The 18,635-nt window shown below is 43.0% G+C and overlaps 1 protein-coding gene across 2 annotated transcripts in view; it reads left to right on the top strand.

Moving 5' to 3' along the window:
* Positions 1–1,912: 1,912 nt before the first annotated feature.
* The window catches only part of Rhoh (ras homolog family member H), a 31,638-nt gene continuing 14,915 nt past the window's right edge, over positions 1,913–18,635 (top strand). For both annotated transcript variants that reach the window (XM_051198389.1, XM_051198390.1), the window contains exon 1: positions 1,913–2,342. The gene's annotated coding sequence lies outside the window, so the exon portion shown is untranslated. The remainder of the gene's footprint in view (positions 2,343–18,635) is intronic.

Below are 18,635 nucleotides of genomic sequence, written 5' to 3'. Positions count from 1 at the left end.
CACAAACTCAGGGCCAAAGAAAGAAGTACCCACAAACCACTTGTACTTGATCAAGCTTCCCACGGGGAATTTTCTGGACAGAGGCCATGTGTTCACTAGAAAGATTAGCTCCTACTTCACTTTGAGTTGCTACTTGGGTCCTTTTAAGAGGCTTCTGTGTGTCTGTCTGTAAGCCTGACCATGCTTATCTCCTTTCTTCCTGCCATACCATGTCTCAGGTGCATTAATCTTCCTTTCTTTTCTTTTCATCTTCTTTTTTTTCCCCTCGAGGCAGGCTTTCTCTGTGGAACAGCCCTGGCTGTCCTGTAACTCTCTGTAGACTGGGCTGGCCTTGAACTCAGACATCTGCCTACCACTGCCTCCCAAGTGCGGGATTAAAGGAATGAACCAATTTCCAACTGCTAGATACGCTAGCATTTCACTTTTCCGATCTTGTTCTCCCTTTGGGTCTTTGTGATGTGTGCCACTGTTTGGGACCCTCTTCCCCTCCCTAACCAGCCTCTTTCTTATTCATCACAGCCATAGCTGCACTTCTAAAAAAATTGAGGGGTGGGCATGAAAAATAATGAGATCTTTGTAGGTGGCATTTTGGAACTGATAACAACATCAACACCTCAGACATTCTAATTTTCGGCTTAGTTTCAAGCTTTGTCTTCCATGTGAGCCACTCACACCACCTCTAAGATACATCTGTTGTGTTGCTATTGGGTTGATTTCTCTGATTCTGTTTTAACAGTTGCTTTAATTTGGTATTATAGATTCTATTTGGATTTTTTTTTGTCTTCCAACCCTTCCTTCCTAGGGTTTTAGTGCTGTAAGGATAGAACCTGTCTGCCTAGAGTTTTGTGCATTTCCCTGCACATAATATCAGTCATAACAGTGTTCCAAGTCCAGGTGTGCCCCTGGTTGCACTCTAGCACCAAATACCCTTTTGTACTGTTGACTTGAATGTCATTGATTTTTGTGTTTATGACATTTTGAGAAAGATACTTTCCCAGGCAGTAGCATTTACAGTGATTCAGGACTCAGGGTGTAGGGACATGGATTGGAGGACGGTCAAATGGCTGGCCTAGGTGTTTTGGCTGTAGTCTACATCGTTGCAGATGGTCTCTACGTCTGGGTAGCACAGAGGGATGGGGCAAGTATAATTGTGTTTTTAGGCAAATAATGAAACTCAGAGGAGTCTGAAAACGGCTCAGAGTCCAGTACCTCCCAGCACAGGTGCCGTGCTGTGTCGGTTGCTTGAGCTTTTGCTGTGGCTCAGCCTGTTCTTTTTAAACCGTTACTAATACTAGCAGCACAATCCGTTATTAGTAAAGCGAACCCACCTCCTGTCTTCGGCCAGGCTGGACTCCTTGTGTAGCTGAGGATGTCCTTGAACAAGGTCTTCTTTTTTTTTTTTTTTTTTTTTTTTCTTCTGTATAGGGACTGTCTATGTAGGCATGGTTGTTCTGGAACTCTCTATGTAGGCCAGACTGGCCTTGAACTCACAAAGATCCATTTGCTTTTTGCCTCTTGGGTCCTGAAGTTAAAGATGTACATCATTATGCCTGGCAACATTACATTTCTGATCCTTTGGGATGCTGGGATCATAGGGGTATGCTACTGCATATGGTTTTGTTCAATACAGGGCATCAAAACCAGGGCCAGGCAAGTACTCTATCCACTGACTCCATTCTTAGCCAGAAGTTATGGTTGAAGGTGCTTTTACCTAAGCTTTAATTAACCAAGACCAGTTAGTGCAGTGAAATTATTTTTCTTTCGTTTCACTTCCTTAAAGAACCATCCTGGCTTCCCCCGCTTCCTTTCCTCACTTGTATGTAGGTGACTTGGGGTTGGAAACAGGAGGGACCCAGGAGAAGAAATGATTAAGGAAGGATAAAATAAAAATTAATTAAACACAAATCCAGCCATGCAGCAAAAGACCACTTCTGCCTTTCGGCTGGGTAGGTTTCATTCTCACAGCAGGAGGTGCACATGTACACACACCCCTAAACCCACGCAGACGAAACCCCACTGTGGAGAGGATGGTGACAGGAAACTCACTTCTGCACAGGAACTTGCTAATCGCTTTTGCCGCTTTTGGAGTGTTCCTGCTGCCGCCTGAGTCACCTCAAACACCGCGGCCCGCTAGCTCTGGCTGGACTGTGCCAGTCCAGTGTTGCTGTCCTTCCCGTGTCATTTGCAGGAAGCCGTGAGAGGAGAGAGAGGTGGATGCCAGGAGGAACTCAGCGCTGATGGGGCTTCAGATACATTAGTTTTCACAGCGCTGTGGGGAGCAACTCAGACTTCCGGAGTCAGGCATCTTGGTGTTGAGACATTCTTTTGATATTCTACGACAGGTAAGACTTTCGTCTCTTTGGAAATGATTCTTCAGGGTTCGGAGAATCTCTGCTGTTTTGTTGAGGTTTTTTTTTCCCCCTTGACGCTGTACATTGTAATTACCTTGTTTTATCCATTGTAAAGCACAGACCAAACTTAGACGTGGGGCTGCGCTCTGCGGGGTACTCCCTCTCCAAAGTTGTCACAAGACATGACTAGGTTTTCTTGTCATTTTTGCTTTGTTTTTGTTTTGAGATGAAGTCTCATGTCGTCTAAGCTGGCAGATAAGTAGTCAAGAATGGACTTGAATTTCTGTTCCTCCTGTTTCCACCTTCCAAGTGCAGGGATTACAGGTGTGTGCCACCAAACCTGGAAGGTCAGGCATAGTTCTGAAACATTAAAAATGTGATTCTTTTGATTTCTGAGGGGTTCTCACAAATTGAAAATGCCTGTCCTTGGGGCTGTGTCTGAGCTTGCTTGTGTGGGAACTTTAAACATCACATAGTGGCTTTGATAAAGTAAATCTCCGACTTCCAGAGATAACAGTTTTAAAGTTATCTAACCAGGTAAATAAATAAAATCAAAACAAAACCCACATAGATTAGGGTCCAGAATTGCTACCTAGTTATCCTCAATGCTAATAGTCCCTTTCTATACCTTTCTATTACATTTAGTTTCTGAGGTGGTTTCATTGCCTGGGTTGTAGCAACAACAGCAGCAGCCACAACAACAAAAACTCAGGAAGTCACCGCTTGTAGGTGCTTTGCTAAATTAAAGCCATGACTGACATATTCATGCAAGAAGTAGTTGACGAGCACTTACCTGTTCTAAGATGGTGTGCGAGAGAGAAGAGAACGCTATGGAAACCCATTCTGTGGCGGACCTTAGACTCTAGTCGTCACACTGAAAAGTACTGTTTGGGAAACAGTAGAAGAGGGAGAGGATGACAGAGGCTCTCCATGCTGTAAGGCTTCAAGAAGGGTATAGGAGTGAGCTGGAGCAGTCAGGGCTTCAGAAGGGTGGGAACTTAGAAGATGGACGAGAGGACGGTTGTTTTAGACCTGGAGGGCCATACATAAAGAGGAGACTATCCGGCCCAGTTAGAGAGACTGGCCCAAGAAGAGAAGAAAGTTTACCCAGGGCAGGAATAGGGTTAGAAAGACAGGGTGTGGGCCAATTGGAGGGGCCAATAAGAATAGATTGGATTTGGCAGTTTTCTAGCCTCCTTTAGCCATTTTCAGAGAGACTCAATCAACTTTGCATCCTTGGGCTGCCTTCTGCTTGCTCATGACTGTTTTGTGATCTTGGGCCTCTTGGGCCTCCAGCATTGTTCCTTAGAACATTGTAGATGCAGAGAAAGGCCCGTAGGTAACATCCATGGCTGTTTTTCCCATTTTAAGAAGACTTTGAATCATCTGGTACCACAGGTGGCTTTCCTCATGGGATGTTGAATAGGTGGATAAACAAGTCTCCGTCCCTGAAAAATGCTCCTTTAAACATTCCATGAATGTCCCTTGTGCAGAGTGGGCCATTTCCATGGACATTCCTTTGGAGAGACACTATTATAATGATTCCCGGACCACAGAGACTGGAATCTAAATAACAGTAAGATGAGCAAGAACTTGGAGCCAAAGGGCTCATATTGAGCCCTGGCTCTGTTATTTCTGAACTGTGGGAAACCTCAGATAGGTTACTGAAATTCTTCAACATTCCTGTTTTTTGACTTTGTTTTTATAAGACAGCTCTAACAACAGTAGTAATAAGTGAAAATTGTTACCTCAAAAGGTTGTTGTTGAGATGAAATATACAAGGTGCTTAACTTAGTGTCTAGCTTGCAATAAACTCTCCAAGGGTCAGCCCTTGGGACTTGTAAAGACTTGGTTATGGACACAAAAGAAAATAAGCTGATTGCTTGCCTGATAGCAACCTGTCTACAAACTTGTTTATTAAACACAATATTCAGGTGACACACTAGACCCAGGGTTTAGATATTTTATAGTGTTAACATGTGAAAAGAACAGATTAGGTAGAGATGTCCTCAGCCTTCCCACTTCAGCTCCTCCAACTGCCTCCCCTCTGAGCATCTGCAGATGTTTGAGAACATCTGGATGGATGTCTGAAGGCTATAGGTAGAATTACAGAGGTTCTTGGAATCTGAGGCAGAGAGAAGGGTTTATTTCTTGGCCCAGTTTAAGTTAAATTGTATAATTTTAATATTTTAGTTGCAATGCTAGCAAGACACAGCTGAAAATCCATTCCTTCTCCTCAGTTGGGAGACTCTTGACAATGAAGTTCTTGAAGTATTTCTTCTGGGTCTGGATGCTTAGGTCCGGTGAAAGCCCAGGTTCAAAGCTTTCCCTTTCCTCTAAATGACAGGTCCGTCTGGATTAGAAAGGCCTTCTTTTAGAAGTGCAGTGACAGCTGTATGCTAATTATGAAGCTGATTCTCAGTTATGTGTCCAGATTGGTCAAATAGCGAAGATGTTGCTTTCCTTCTGGAGACCTGAGAATGTGAGGGGGAGATTCTGGGGCTCTAACTAGAGAAAGATGGGGGCAATCAGAAAGGGGGCCCTGGAAGGGATCTGGAAGGTAGTGTGGCAATATTAGGGGATGAACTGGTCCGTGAGAGGAGGTCTTAAGTGATGGAAGGTGTGGCTAGAGGGAAGAGCACCTGGCCTTGGCCTCGCCTGTCATTTCACTCCAGCAGCTGCTTGACCAGGGGAGCAATCTCTTGGCAGTCCACTCTAGGAACTGTCGAGCTGTTCTGTGATAGAGTCGATTAGTCTGGTTCTGGCTGGATCTTAAAATCATGCAGGGAGCTTTCATTCTTTTGTGTCATACTATAGTCCTGGAATACATAGGGTCCCAGAATCTGTGTGATCAAAAACACAAGCCCTGAAATGTCAGGGAACCGGTGGCTTTATGGAAGGTGACCTAAGAGCCATTAAATGACACCCTCTCTCAGCAGCCCCCACATGGCAAGATGGTAGCTGGAGACAGTGCTGTGACGAGGGGGACCGCCCTCTCTGTTGTGATTGACATTCGAACACCGAAGAGTGTTTTCATTTGTCCTAAATTTATTTCTTGAGATAAGTTTCTGGGAGTAAGATGACTGGATCACGGGTGTGAACATTTTTACCTCAATCCTATTTTCATAAGGTGCCTTCTTTAAAACCTCTATAGCAGTGGTTCTCAGCCTTCCAAAAGCTGCAGCCCTTTTAATACAGTTCCTTATGATGTGACCCCAACCATCCAATTATTTTATTGCTACATCATAACTGTAATTTTGCTACTATTATGAATTGTAATGTAAGTATCTCATATTCAGGATATCTGATCTGTGACCCCCAAAGGAGTCATGACCCACAATTTGAGAATCACTGCTCTAAGATGTTGCATGAACGTAGAAGCAGACAGTATTACTCTGCAGGAGCTCAAAGAAAGACATTTATTATCAAGGAGAAAGTGCCCAATCAGTCCTCTCTTTCTTTTCCTGTAGAATGGAACGGAGAAAGTGCCCAATCAGTCCTCTCTTTCTTTTCCTGTAGAATGGAATGTTGGGAAGGAGTTTCCAGAGCATTGCTACGTGCTTCTGGTGTAAGCTGGGGCCTTCTGATATTGCCAGTTGGTTTCTGGTAAAACTGAAATCAGCAGTGACCTCTTCCCCATTTCCTAGAAGAGCCTGATGAGGTAACAGGCCTTGTCTCACCGCACCCCTGCGAGCTATGCATCATCACTCATTCAGTTTATTGTTGGAGTAACCGGGTACTTGCATACATGACCTCATGGAAAATGATATCACAAAATAAACACACTCAATGAATTGGTTAATCAAGCCCCACAAAACAATAGTATTGCGCTATTTTTTATGTTATATTGGTTATTTACATAATCTGTTGACAAAAACCCTTGTTTGTTGAACAGATGAGAATAAGAAACTTTTCAGGGCCTTTCATTAAAAAAAAATTTCATGGGCAGTGGTGGCACATGTCTTTAATCCCAAAACTCGGGAGGCAGAGGCAGGAGGATCTCTGTGAGTTCAAGGCCAGTTTGGTCTACAAAAAAATTCAGGAAACCCTGTCTCAACAAAACAAAAAGCAAGCCAATAAGAAAGAAACAGAGAGAGAGAGAGAGAGAGAGAGAGAGAGAGAGAGAGAGAGACAGAGAGAGACAGAGAGAGACAGAGAGACAGAGAGAAACAGAGAGAGAGACAGAGAGAGAGAGAGAGAGAAAGAGAGAGAGAGAGAATTGCTTTTGGGAAGTATCAACTGATGTATTTGCTGTTGTCTTCTGCCACTGGCAGCTGTTGGTCTATTGATGGATGCATATGCTCTTTGTTCAGTGATCTTGTGTTGTTAGCCACAAATCAGTCATGGAGATTTACACTACCAAATCAGCAAGCACAATGTGCTGCTTAGAAAAGTATGATTAAAAGTTTGACTACTATGCTGATGTCACGATGAGAAAGGTGGGCCATTAGAAATGAAGTCATTGGGACTGGTGAGATGGCTCAGTGATTAAGAGCATTGCTGCTCTTCCAGATGGACCTGGGGTTCAATTCCTAGCACCCACACGACAGCTCACAATTCCACTTCTAGGGGATTTGAAACCTTCACACAGACATAAATGCAGGCAACACACCAATGAACATGAAATAAAAATAAAGTTTTAAAAGAGGCATTCACTACTATGCCAGGGCGGTTTAAAAGAAACGAAAGCATTTTGTGTGTTCGAATGCTAAAACAGAATTTAGTTTTATTTCACTTATAATAACTGTGTGTGTACATTTTTTAAAAGCCGGAGACAGTAAGAGAGAGTGAGGGGGCTTGTGAGCTGCATGAGCCTTGCCTCTAACCTGCCCTTGGGCAGGACATAGTAAAGGAAGTTTGGATCTAGGCCATGCAGAGTTGTGAATGCTGAAGGGTTTCCTTTGAAAAGCTAAGAATGGAGGAAGTACCTGGGCTCTGAGGATGCTGAGCAGGGTCTTCTACCCTGTAGGCTAGAAGGCCAATGTCACCGCACATTAAGGCCCTACATGCATTCTGGACACAGCTCTTCTTTATGTTACTGAGAACCAGCCAATAGAAAAGCTACATATGGGGACCAGAGAGATGGCTCAACAGTCAAAGAAAAGCTACACTCTAAGGCCAGGGGAGTCAGGTATGGTGGCATATGCCTGTATCCCAACATCTGGGAAGCTGAGGCAGGGGGTTTGAGAACCAGAGGCTAGCTGAGCTTCACTGCAAGACTGTGTCGATGCAAAGCAAGCAAACAGTAACAACATAAAAAACAAAAAGCAAGAAACTCACCCAAGAGAGCCAACTGGTCCAATGTCATAGTATGGCGTCGCAGGGTTGGGGGGTGGGGTAGGGGGAGCCCTGTGATAATTATTAGGAAAAATGTTGAATCTACTCTTCACATATAGTAGAATAAAACGCTGATGGAGGAGGAGAGAAACAATAAAACCCAATGAAAAATAAAATGAGAGAAACAAAAAGGCCAGAGGGAGTGAGAAGAGAACCCATCTTAGGAAGAGGCTGAGGTGATGGTCAAGTGTATGTGGAAAAATTTCAGTTTTGATTTTAAAAATAAGGGTGCTAACTGGAGGGGATATAATTCTTCTGAATCATGGGTTCCCAAATGTGTATGTCCAAAAATCACCTGTAGGATGGGGAGGGTGTGTTAATAAACACAGCATCCTAGGTTGTCTCCCTCCAAGTTTTCTGTCAGAGAGAAGGCAGGCATGAATATGCATATACATTTTTGGTAGGTCTGGTGTGGATAGTCTGCAGGCCATAGTTTGAGAGACAATGTAGATTAAAGGGTTATAGTTTGGTTTAGAGAAAACACTGTGTCTCTCTGTCTCTGTCTCTCTCTCTTTCTGTGTGTGTGCATGCTGTGGGTGAGGCTGGGGGATGGAGGCCCACACTCCAGGAGCTTGTCTTGTGAAAGTATAGCAATAGAGAGAGCAAAGACGGAAGTTAACTGTTTGCTTCATAAAGCTAAAGCCGGGAGGCTGTACTCACCATACTCCTCTGATGTATTTAGTACTACAGAATTCCCCTCCATAAGCAAATGGCTTTGGCAAGAATTTGAATCATGCAGGGAAGTTAGAAGACCCACAACCATTTTTGTTTCAACTGACTGGCAAGTAGTTATTAAGAATAGACTTGCAGGAGAATATGGGGGAGGGGTTATGCCAGAAACTATTGGGGGTCTTGGATACTTTAATACTATTGTATTAAAGGAAGAGAGAACGTATCATTTTTGATCAAATGGAGTAGTAACATAACCAGAGCCCACTAGCACTCACAATAGTGATGCCAAATTTACATCATAAACATCAAAAGTGAGTGCTATCCATGTAGCAGTAGCTGTGGCCCTGAAACCACCTGTCTTGTTTCCGTGCCTTCAGGTGATCTGTGACTGTCATGACCTCTCAGATGATCTTTAGAGTCCAGTCCTCACATTCTCCATGACCAGGGCTTCTACTCTCTTTCCCCCAGAGACCTGGTTCAGGGTCTATTGACTACAAAGCATGAGACACTTAGAGTCAAACTTTGTAAGCATCTGCTGGCCACCCACATCCCTACATGCCTGTGTGTCTTGGGATTGGCTTATGCTCTAGATCAGCCCTCTGCCTCTTTCCTTACAGCCCATCCATCTACCCACCTCTCCCCCTTTCTCTTTATTTTCTTCTTTTCAATTTTTTCTCTCTTTCCCTCCCTTCCTCCCTTTCCCTTCTTCCCCTCCCTTCTTTCTTCCTTCCTTTCTCTCTCTCTCACTCTCACTCTCTCTCTTTCTCTTTCTCTTCCTCCCCCTTCTTCCTGACAGAGTCTTACTCAGTGGCCCATGGTATAGCGCTCACTCTAGGGGGGGGCTCAAACTTTTGGTGACTCTCTTACCACTCCTCATGGAGAGGTGAGATTATAGGCATAAGCCACTAGCCTGGCTAGAGGAGTCTTTCTTTTTAAATGATTTATTTATTTTTATTTTATGTGTTTTGCCTGCATGTATGTCTGTGTGACGGTGTTGGATCCCCTGGAACTGGAGCTGCAGGCAGTTCTGTGAGGCCAAGGTCAGGAGAGAGCAACTTCCAAGATTCCATTTTAGTGTCCTACATACAACTATGTGTAACCTCAGACAGCACCAGAGACACAGGCTTTTGTATACAGAGGTGACCCAATGGGATATATATAGACTGGGTCAGGAGTCATCTGACACCTCTGGCCAGGTGGTGAAAGGCAACCGTTGGTATGTGTGCTCTTTCTGGGTGTAAGGTGTAGCCTTCTCTCCCCCTCTTCCTTCTCGGTGTCTGTATGTGCATGTGTATCTGTGTGTGCGCATTTGTGAACAGTGTGGGGATTGAATCTATGGCTTCATGCATGGAGTAGGCAAGTGCTTGGGTATGGAGCCATATCCCTTGCCCAGATACAATCTTTCCTCTCCGAAGCTGAATACCTGGTTGGGCCTTGACAACCCTGGGGCTATGTTTTTAACCAGAGATGCCCACTTGGTCATTGTTGAGGTATGGCAATTTGGGGGCTTGTGCTTTGGTTGAAAAGTCAAGTCTCTAAGCTCTCTCCTCTCCTCTCCTGTCCTCTCCTGTCCTCTCCTGTCCTCTCCTGTCCTCTCCTGTCCTCTCCTGTCCTCTCCTGTCCTCTCCTCTCCTCTCCTCTCCTCTCCTCTCCTCTCCTCTCCTCTCCTCTCCTCTCTAGAGCAGACTTAGCCCAAATATGCCCACTGTAACCAGCAGACTCTGCTGGAAGCAGAAGATGACACCACATTATGGAGTCATGGTCATAGAATGGGCTGCAGGATGGGGGTAGGAAGCGTGCCCTTCCCTAGCCCTCCAGAGAACATGTGAAACTAGCTAAGAATTTATGAAGTATGTATCAGAGTAACAACATTGCATTATACAAGCCCCAGTTGCAGCCCTCAGCACTCAAGTGCAGATTTACAACGGTTAGGCTTAGGATTTTTCTGACTTTAGCAGTAGTGACCATACAGCTCTTCTGCCTTTCGTTCTCTGTAAGGAGTAAGGTTTTTCCGCCTGCCGCTGGTCTTGTCCCGCCACCGAGCCAGCCCCAATCAACGCACAGAGACTCTGTATTTGATATAATGCTGTTGGCCAGGTACTAGTTTCTTATCAGCTAGCTCTGTCTTAATTATTAACCCATTTCTGTTAATCTAATATTTCCACGTGGTTATCTTACCGAGAGCCGGCTAATGTCCTGCTCTCTCCAGACTCTCCATGTTTACTCCTCCTTACTACTTCCTCTTTCCTCCTTATCTGCTAGTCCCTCCTATCTTCCTTTCCTATTGGCCAACAGTGCTTTATTCATTAACCAGTATGAGAAACATATATACAGAATGACATCTCCCATCAGTTCTCCATACAGCACTCCATCCATGACAGCAGATAGTCAACATTGTATTATAAAATCATCTTCAAGGTAGATGACTGTGCCTTCTTAGCATGTTGGTATGGGCTAAGCTAGGAAGTTAGTGTGTTACCAAGTGCATTTTCAGTAATCAATACTTTCAATTAGGACAGTTCATCAGAACATAATACCATCATAAGCCAAGGAACACCAAAGACTGGGGGCAAACCTGCCCTTTTTACAGGCCTTGGTGTCATCGCTGCCCTTGGCTAGCATTGTTGCTGCAGTTGAGTGGCTGGTTCCTGTCCCTTCTGCATGCGTCCTTTTCTTTGGAGCTCTGCTATGTCCTTGTCTTGTCTTCTCCAGGTCCAGCTGTCACTCTTGCCATGCCTCTAAGGATGTATTCCTTACCACAACCCTTTTTCTTTCTCTCTCCCTTGTATTTTTTTTTTCTCAGTTACCACAAAAATTTCTGTTAGTTTTATTCCAACAGTGAGTTGAAGGCAATGCTCACCATGGTAGGGAAATCTGAGAGCACATGGGATCAGTTCTCCCACCCAGGAAATGGGGAGGGAAAGCCAAATATTTAGAAACAAATTTAAATTATGTGAAGCCATTTCTGTTGGCAACAAAACCCTTTATATAATTTGCTCCACAACACATTTCTTTAGATAAAACCTGACTTTTCTTAGCTCCAATATCTTTGGACAGTAACTGGCTGAGTTTATGTTGGTAGTGGCTCTTCCCCTGGGGTAGATAGCATTAGAGGTCTGTACAGGAAATATGAGAGGTAAAGCCAGAAAACCCTTACGTATCAGCAGTACCACAGTCTCCTACATCTACTAAAGCAATATTGTCATTTTATTCATGCACCTAGATTCTCTTGCAATATCAGAGAAATATCTGTAATATTGTTGGCTTTAAAATCTAATGGTAAATGTAGATTCATAATAGTAGTACAGGTCCATTGTAGCAAACGTGACATATGCTTTTTAACATATGCACACAGGAACGAATTTTTGAAACCTGTAAGTTTTTGTATATTAAAAGCCCCATCACGTCAGTGTCTTCACTCCAAGGTGTACAGTACCCACAGAGAAGGGTCCTGGCATTTCTTCCCAATGTAAAAGAAATTATCCACCACCTCTCAGAAGGAATGTTTGAATTAACAAAGGGAGGCTCCAGCTGTCTGTTCAAGGCCTGTGACCTGCTTTTCTTTCTCTTCATCATCTATGTCTTGGGGAAAGAAATTAAAATAGAGATTGTGGCAATATTAATATTAAATTCTAGAGCTATGGAGATATGTGGATGTGGGGAGGCTATATAAAATTTAGATTGATTGTTCCAAACCAGACTGATGGCTTTGGATTTCCCCAAGTTTTGCCCATTTGACTTGGGAAAGACCCGTCCCACACTTATCTGGGAGAAAGATTCTTTTCTCTCCCAACAGGGCTTAAATGTTTGCTGTTTCAATTTAAGACTAGAATGTTAGTTTTCAAAATTTTAGTAGGAAAACAAAACAAGATACCAGTGTTTTCAACTAAAATTCATGGTTTTGTTTGTTGACCTGTTACAAGATAACCTCATGTTTTAAGCTTTTCTGACCTAGTTCTCCTTTCTTTGAAGAGCTGAAATTATCACACTTTAAATTTTTTATTTTCTACAGCTATTGGTGCTGTTTTGCAGTTAAATTTGGTCATGACTGACTGATTTTCTTTTTCCAAGGTAGATAGCTCACTATATTATCTACCAATTATAGTTACTCTTTTTCTTGCCAATCTTGAGAATGGCTTTTGGCTCTGGAATACTGTACCATTAAAACACAACTAATGGTCATGATGATATGCAGTTATGATGTGAAAATTATTGTGACATTTTGAAGAAATTTAATGCTTCAAATATCTACATCTGTATTTTATCTTTTAAAATTCACAGGATCTTAGGATTTAAGGTTCTTGGGCCTTGTAATTTGACATGCACAGAACCTCCCCCAGGGCTTCTGTAGCCCTGGCAGTCCTAGAACCAGCTCTTATAGACCAGGCTGGCTTCAAACTCACAGAGATGCACCTGCCTCTGCCTCTTGAGTGCAGGATTAAAGGTGTGAGCCACCACTTTTAATAATGGATAGTGGAGTATAATAGGTTGGTGAATTTATGTTTTTAATGTTAGAGATCTTATAGTTATATAGCTTTGTAGCTAGTTTTGGAATTAAAGTAAAACAAAATTTTCAAATAGTGAATATAGCTGACTGTTTCTAATTCTAATTCTATGTCAGGAATTTCCCAAAGGGACCGTAAATATTCAATTTGGGAACAACTTTTATATACTTTAAAAGACATGCATGCTTCATAAATCATGAGTGTGATTGTATCATCTTTTGTTCCTTTCAAAGGATATATATTAGTTGGAACATTAAGACATTCTTCAAACATATTGGTTTAGCAAAAGAGAGTTTTTCGTTTAATTGTGAGAGAAATCTTGTGTTTGATTTATGCAATATTCCTGATTACATTTTTCAAATGTGCTTGTTTCTTTTTTTCTGGCTTTTGCATTTTATTAATTAGTGTGTGTGTGTGTGTGTGTGTGTGTGTGTGTGTGTGTGTGCGTGCGCACGTGCCCGTGTGCTGTGTGTGTGTAAGTATGGCTATGTATAGAAGAAGTCAGAGATTCTTGCCTTTTACTGTGGGATCCAGGGATCGAACTCAGATTCTCAGTCTTGCATGCCAGTGCTTGTACCATCTGAGCCCTGGCTTTGGTTTAACAGTAACTCAGGTTCATGTTAGGACATATATTGTTCATGAGACACACAGGTTGTCAGCAGTGCTTTGGCTGCAAGTTACATAATACCTGACTAAAAACAGTGGTTTAAAATAACCAGCATGCCTTCCTGCATCTAACAAGAGCCTGCCTGTGTTTCTGGAACTGGTTCAAGTGTGTGTGTGTGTGATTGTCTGCAAAGTGTCCATGGGTTTGGAACTATCCACTGGAGCCTGATGGGCTCAGCATTGACTATGTACCTGAAAACAATGACTGTCCCCCCCCCAAGTTAGGTAGCCAATAGCTCAGCAGGGAGGGATCAGGCCATGTGGGTCAATTTTGTCCTTTTCCCTAGCATCTCCCAGATTCTCCCCACTTCCTCACCCACCCAACTTTATGTTCTTTCTCTGTCTCTCTTTAAAACAAAACCAAAAATTGAGAGACCAATAAGACTGAAAAAAGATGCCCAAATGAAAAAACAAAACAAAACCATGGAGTTTGTTGTGTGTTGATAAGTACCCCTGGGCATGGGGCCTGCTCTGTAGTTGATAAACCCAATGATACTCCATTGGAGAAAATTGTGTTTTTTTCTGTTGCCAGAGGGTATCGATTATTCTCTTGGTTAGGGGTGGGATCCCATGTCTAATTCCCCGTCTCTCAGCGCTGAGACACTCCCTGTCTGGCTTGAACCTGTGCAGGGCTTGTGCATGTCGCCACAATTTGTGTGAGTTCATGTGTGCATCTGTCCTGTTGTGCCTCGAAGACACTGTTTCCTTGGAGTCATGCATCCCCTGGCTCTTACAATCTTTCTGCCTCCTCTTTAAGTAGATCTCTGATCCCTGAGGGGAGGGGTTTGATGAACACCCCATTTAGGACTGAGTGCTCCGAAGTTCCTCACTCTCTGCACATTGTCCACTTGTAGATCTCTGTGTAGGCCTAGTGCAGGCAACTGCAGCTGCTATGAGACAATGTTAAACACCCATGACATCCCAGAGATCATCCAGTTTTCTGTGTCTTAAATGGCAAGCCTAACTTTCTCTCTCTCTCTCATTTCTGTGTGTGTGTGTGTGTGTGTGTGTGCATGCATGTGGGTTTATGTGTATATGTCATGTGGGTTTGTGTATGTGTGCATGTGGGTTTTTGTGTATATGTGTATATGGGTTTGTGTGTATGTGTGTGCATGTGGGTTTGTGTGTGTGGGTGTGCATGTGGGTTTGTGTGTGTGGGTGTGCATGTGGGTTTGTGTGTGTGTGTGCTTGTGAGCATGCACATTTATGAGTGTGGTCAGACCAGGGGTTGATCCCATGTGCATCCTCCATCACTCTTCACTGTGTATATGTGCAGAGTCTCTCACATGAACCTGGAGTTCATTGGCTCAGCTAGGTTAGATAGCCAGCTTGGTGTAGAGCTAGATCACTTGTCTCTACCTCCTAAGGCTGAGATTACAGGCAGGCCCCTGTACCTCTTTACACTTACATGGGTGCTGGGTCTCCAGCCCTTACACTTGCATGGCATAAGCTTTACCACTGAACAACCTAGCCATTCCAGCAGGCTGATTTCTCATTCTTGCTTCCTATCATTTCTTCAACTGTAGCCTGGGGTATAGGCAGAGCCATCTGTTTGGTCCCTAGACACGTAATTAATAATACTTCTTCAGGCTTTTGCACTTTCCCCTCTTTTTGCTTTGTGAAACTTCCTTTCTCTCCGGATTTTGTTCACTGCCACTTCCTCCTGTGAGACTCTAAGAGTGGTTTCAGCCATTGGCATTCTCATTGCTTCTCTACCAACTTTTAGCATCCTTCTCTCTACAGTCCAGCAGAAGTCCAACTTCCTTCATAAGTCCTTAACAGAATCCTAAGCCAGAGCACATCTCAACCACTATATCCCATTCCATTTCCAGTCTGTCCTCTTCTTTGATACAGCTGCTTACTGTCTACTTGTTGCTTCCCTAACAGCAGGATTTGTATCTTGTCTTCACAGTCTGCTAAATTCCAGGCAAGCTGGGACCACCATGACCAGTGAGTGCTGTGTGTAAAGCAACCAATTAAGAAAAGTTTTTAAAAGCTGGGTGTTGGTGGTACATGCCTTTAATCTCAGCACCCAGGAGTCAGAGGCCAGCCTGGTCTACAGAGCTAGTTCCAGGACAATACAGAGCAATACAAAGCAATACGGAGAAACCCTGACTCGAAAAACCAAAGGGGGGTGGGGGAGAGTAAGAAAAAGAAAAAGAAACATTGCTTAAATAGTAGATAGAATGCATAGACATCCGTAGACAAAATGAAAGTCATCAGGTGGTAAAAATACTGTTTTCGTTGAGGTTCTAAACCCTGTTTTATTTGTGTCTTAGTATAGGTCTATGTACCACCATGGGTATAGCTCACAGGAGAAAGCTCTAAGTTAGATGTGGTAGTTCACATCTATAATTTCAGCACTTGGGAAGCTGAGGCAGGAGGATTGTTGTGAGTTTGAGACTAGCCTGGGCTATGGTGTGAGACTCTTGACTAAAAGAACACACACACACATGCATGCATGTACGCGCCCCCACACACACACACAGAGCACATAGGGGGTGTGGGAGACAGTGCTAGAGGGCCTGGCTAGAGTCAGAAAACTGTTCCCCTACCTTGTCCTGCCTTTTAGTTCTTGCCCCTCTATGTAAGAGTTTGTGGCAAGGCAGGATGGTGTGACACTTAGGGCTGTAGTTATGCTCCAGTTAGCAGTGAGCATACTCAGAGGCTATGAATGTTTTTTGTGTCTCGGCTGTGGGTCTATAAATTAGAGGTATTTTCTACCATGGGGGATTATTGTGAAGAGATAATGAGGTAATGTATGGAAGTGCCTGCACTGTGGTCTAGAACTCTGTAGACATTGAGTTGTTGGTGTGGTGGGCAGCTGGGCTTACATGCTTGGATGTTTAGAGGGGGCTGAAATGCCATTATTTTCCTGAGTTTGCTTCTTGAAGAAGAGAAGTGCTTGTTTGAAAGATGTGTCATTTAACACTATAGCTAGGTTCTAGGAAGTGTTTCGTTCCTGTGCGGGCATTGTAAAATAAACTTACATAAATAAATCAAGGCAGCTACTAAACTGGACATGGTGACATAACCTGTAATTGCAGGAAACTGAGGTAAGAGAATTGCGAGTTCAAGTCCTGCCTGCGCTGAAGTGAGTACAAAGCCTGCGCGGGCAAGTTAGTTGAATCCCTTGTTCAGAACTAAAATAAAATAAGTAAATAAAAACGAAAGAGACTGGGGCAAATTTTGGTGGTAGGATTCTTATCTAGAATGTTCACATCTCCAGTACTGGTCCCATCTCCAGGACTGGGGTAGGAGCGGAGTGGGGATGGGGTCCAGCTATAACATCAGGTGGAGGAGGGGGTAGCTATGACATCATAGGTGCTATAATATTGTGGCATCATCACTGGATATGTAGTCCGTTATGGACAGACATGCAAGGTGTAGCTGTTTTTCTAGGAGTTGGAAGAAGGAACACACAGATCTAAATGCTCCATAGCATTTAGAACTGGGATGAAATCCATTTGTTCTCTGTGGTGATAAAATTAAGTCCAGAGACAGTAACTTGCTTCTGGTGACCAAGCAGAAAGTAACCCATTTATTCTCTGTATGCAGGCAGGACCTTGAACTTGCACCAGCAACTGAGCTTAGTGCAATTATCTTGACTTTCGATTAGATTCCCCGAATCCTAACTTAACTAAATAAAAATACCAAATAGCAGCTAAAATTCTAAATTTCAGATAAAGAACTAGTAATAATTTTAGTATAAGCATATCCCATGACCATTGATTAAAGAAAAAAGTAAATAGTTTGGAGAAAAAAATGAATATATAGGGAGTATCAGATGCTAATTATGCTGTCAGCAAACCCATTTCAATCAGACTTGAGAACTTTCCCTTCAAAGGGGGAAAATGACTCTGGGAAAGTGAGATGTTGATTTTTTTTTTTAAAATTGTATTGTTCCAAAAATTTTAATACAGCCAAACAAACAAACAAACAAAAAAAACAAAAAACAAAACAACAACAACAACAAAAAGGAACTAGTAAAATGAGTCCTGAATGGAAGAGAATGAAGGATAAATGCACATGTAAAGGAAGATGCCATGATGAAGCCCTTTCCTGTGTATGCTAACCTGAAAAATCAGGAAGAAATATGGGGCTGGCCAGATGTCCCAGTGGGTAAAGGCACCTGCCACCAAGTCTGATGGTCTGAGTTCAGGACCCACATGATGGGAGAAGGGAATTGACCATAAGATAAGCAAATAAATAAATGTAATTAAAAATTCATCACTGTGCAAAATTGGCCTTATTAGTAAAAAGTATTTCATTGTATTCTTCATTTTTAAAATAAAATTGTTTCAATAAGTTCTTTAAATATTTAGAATATAAAAATTGTCTGAATTTAAAAGCTACACTTACAACTATAACAAGGGATCATTAGAATGCTGGGAAAAATAAGAAATAATTTGAGTCATATATATTCATCCAATGCCACCAATTATCAAGATATCGCCATTATGTTCGGTCAACTCCCCCGAGTCCTCGACTTTGTGGAAGCGGTTTAAAGGTCAGTTGTGCCTTCTCTTTGGATCTGGGAACTGCTTCCTTGTGGAGAAGATTCCCCAAGACTTAAATCCTTGATAATCCTAGACCAGGAAGTATGTTGCTGGGATCTTTTAAATAAATGTAATTATTTGAAAATTTTATACATGCACACAATGTATTTTGATTATATCCACTTCCAACTTGTTCTGATAAATCCAGATCAACTTCCACACTGCCAACTTCCTATTCTTTTTTTCACCCTCTGAGTCTAATTAGTTCTGCCCACATACATTTGGGGGCAGGCCGTCAATACAGCGGGGGCCACACCCCTGAAGAAAATAGCCTTCCCCTGCTAGCAACCATCAACTGTCAACAGCTTCTCAGCTAGGAGCAGGGCTTATGGCCCCCTCCCATCTCCATGACAGCATGTGTACCGATGGCTTTGTCTTTTGCTGATCTTGTGTAGGCAACCACAGCTGCCGTGAGTTCATAGGGGCAGTGAGTCCAGAAGATGATGTTTCGTCCTTGTCCCCTCTGAACTCTGGCTCTTACACCCACTCTCTGTAATGGTCTTTTGAGAAGTGTGTGTGTGTGTGTGTGTGTGTGTGTGTGTGTG

Source organism: Phodopus roborovskii, unplaced genomic scaffold, assembly GCF_943737965.1.
Source record: "Phodopus roborovskii unplaced genomic scaffold, PHOROB, whole genome shotgun sequence".
Taxonomy (NCBI): Eukaryota; Metazoa; Chordata; class Mammalia; order Rodentia; family Cricetidae; genus Phodopus; species Phodopus roborovskii.
The sequence above is the reverse complement of the archived record's forward strand: the minus strand, read 5'-3'. Positions and strand labels throughout refer to the sequence as shown.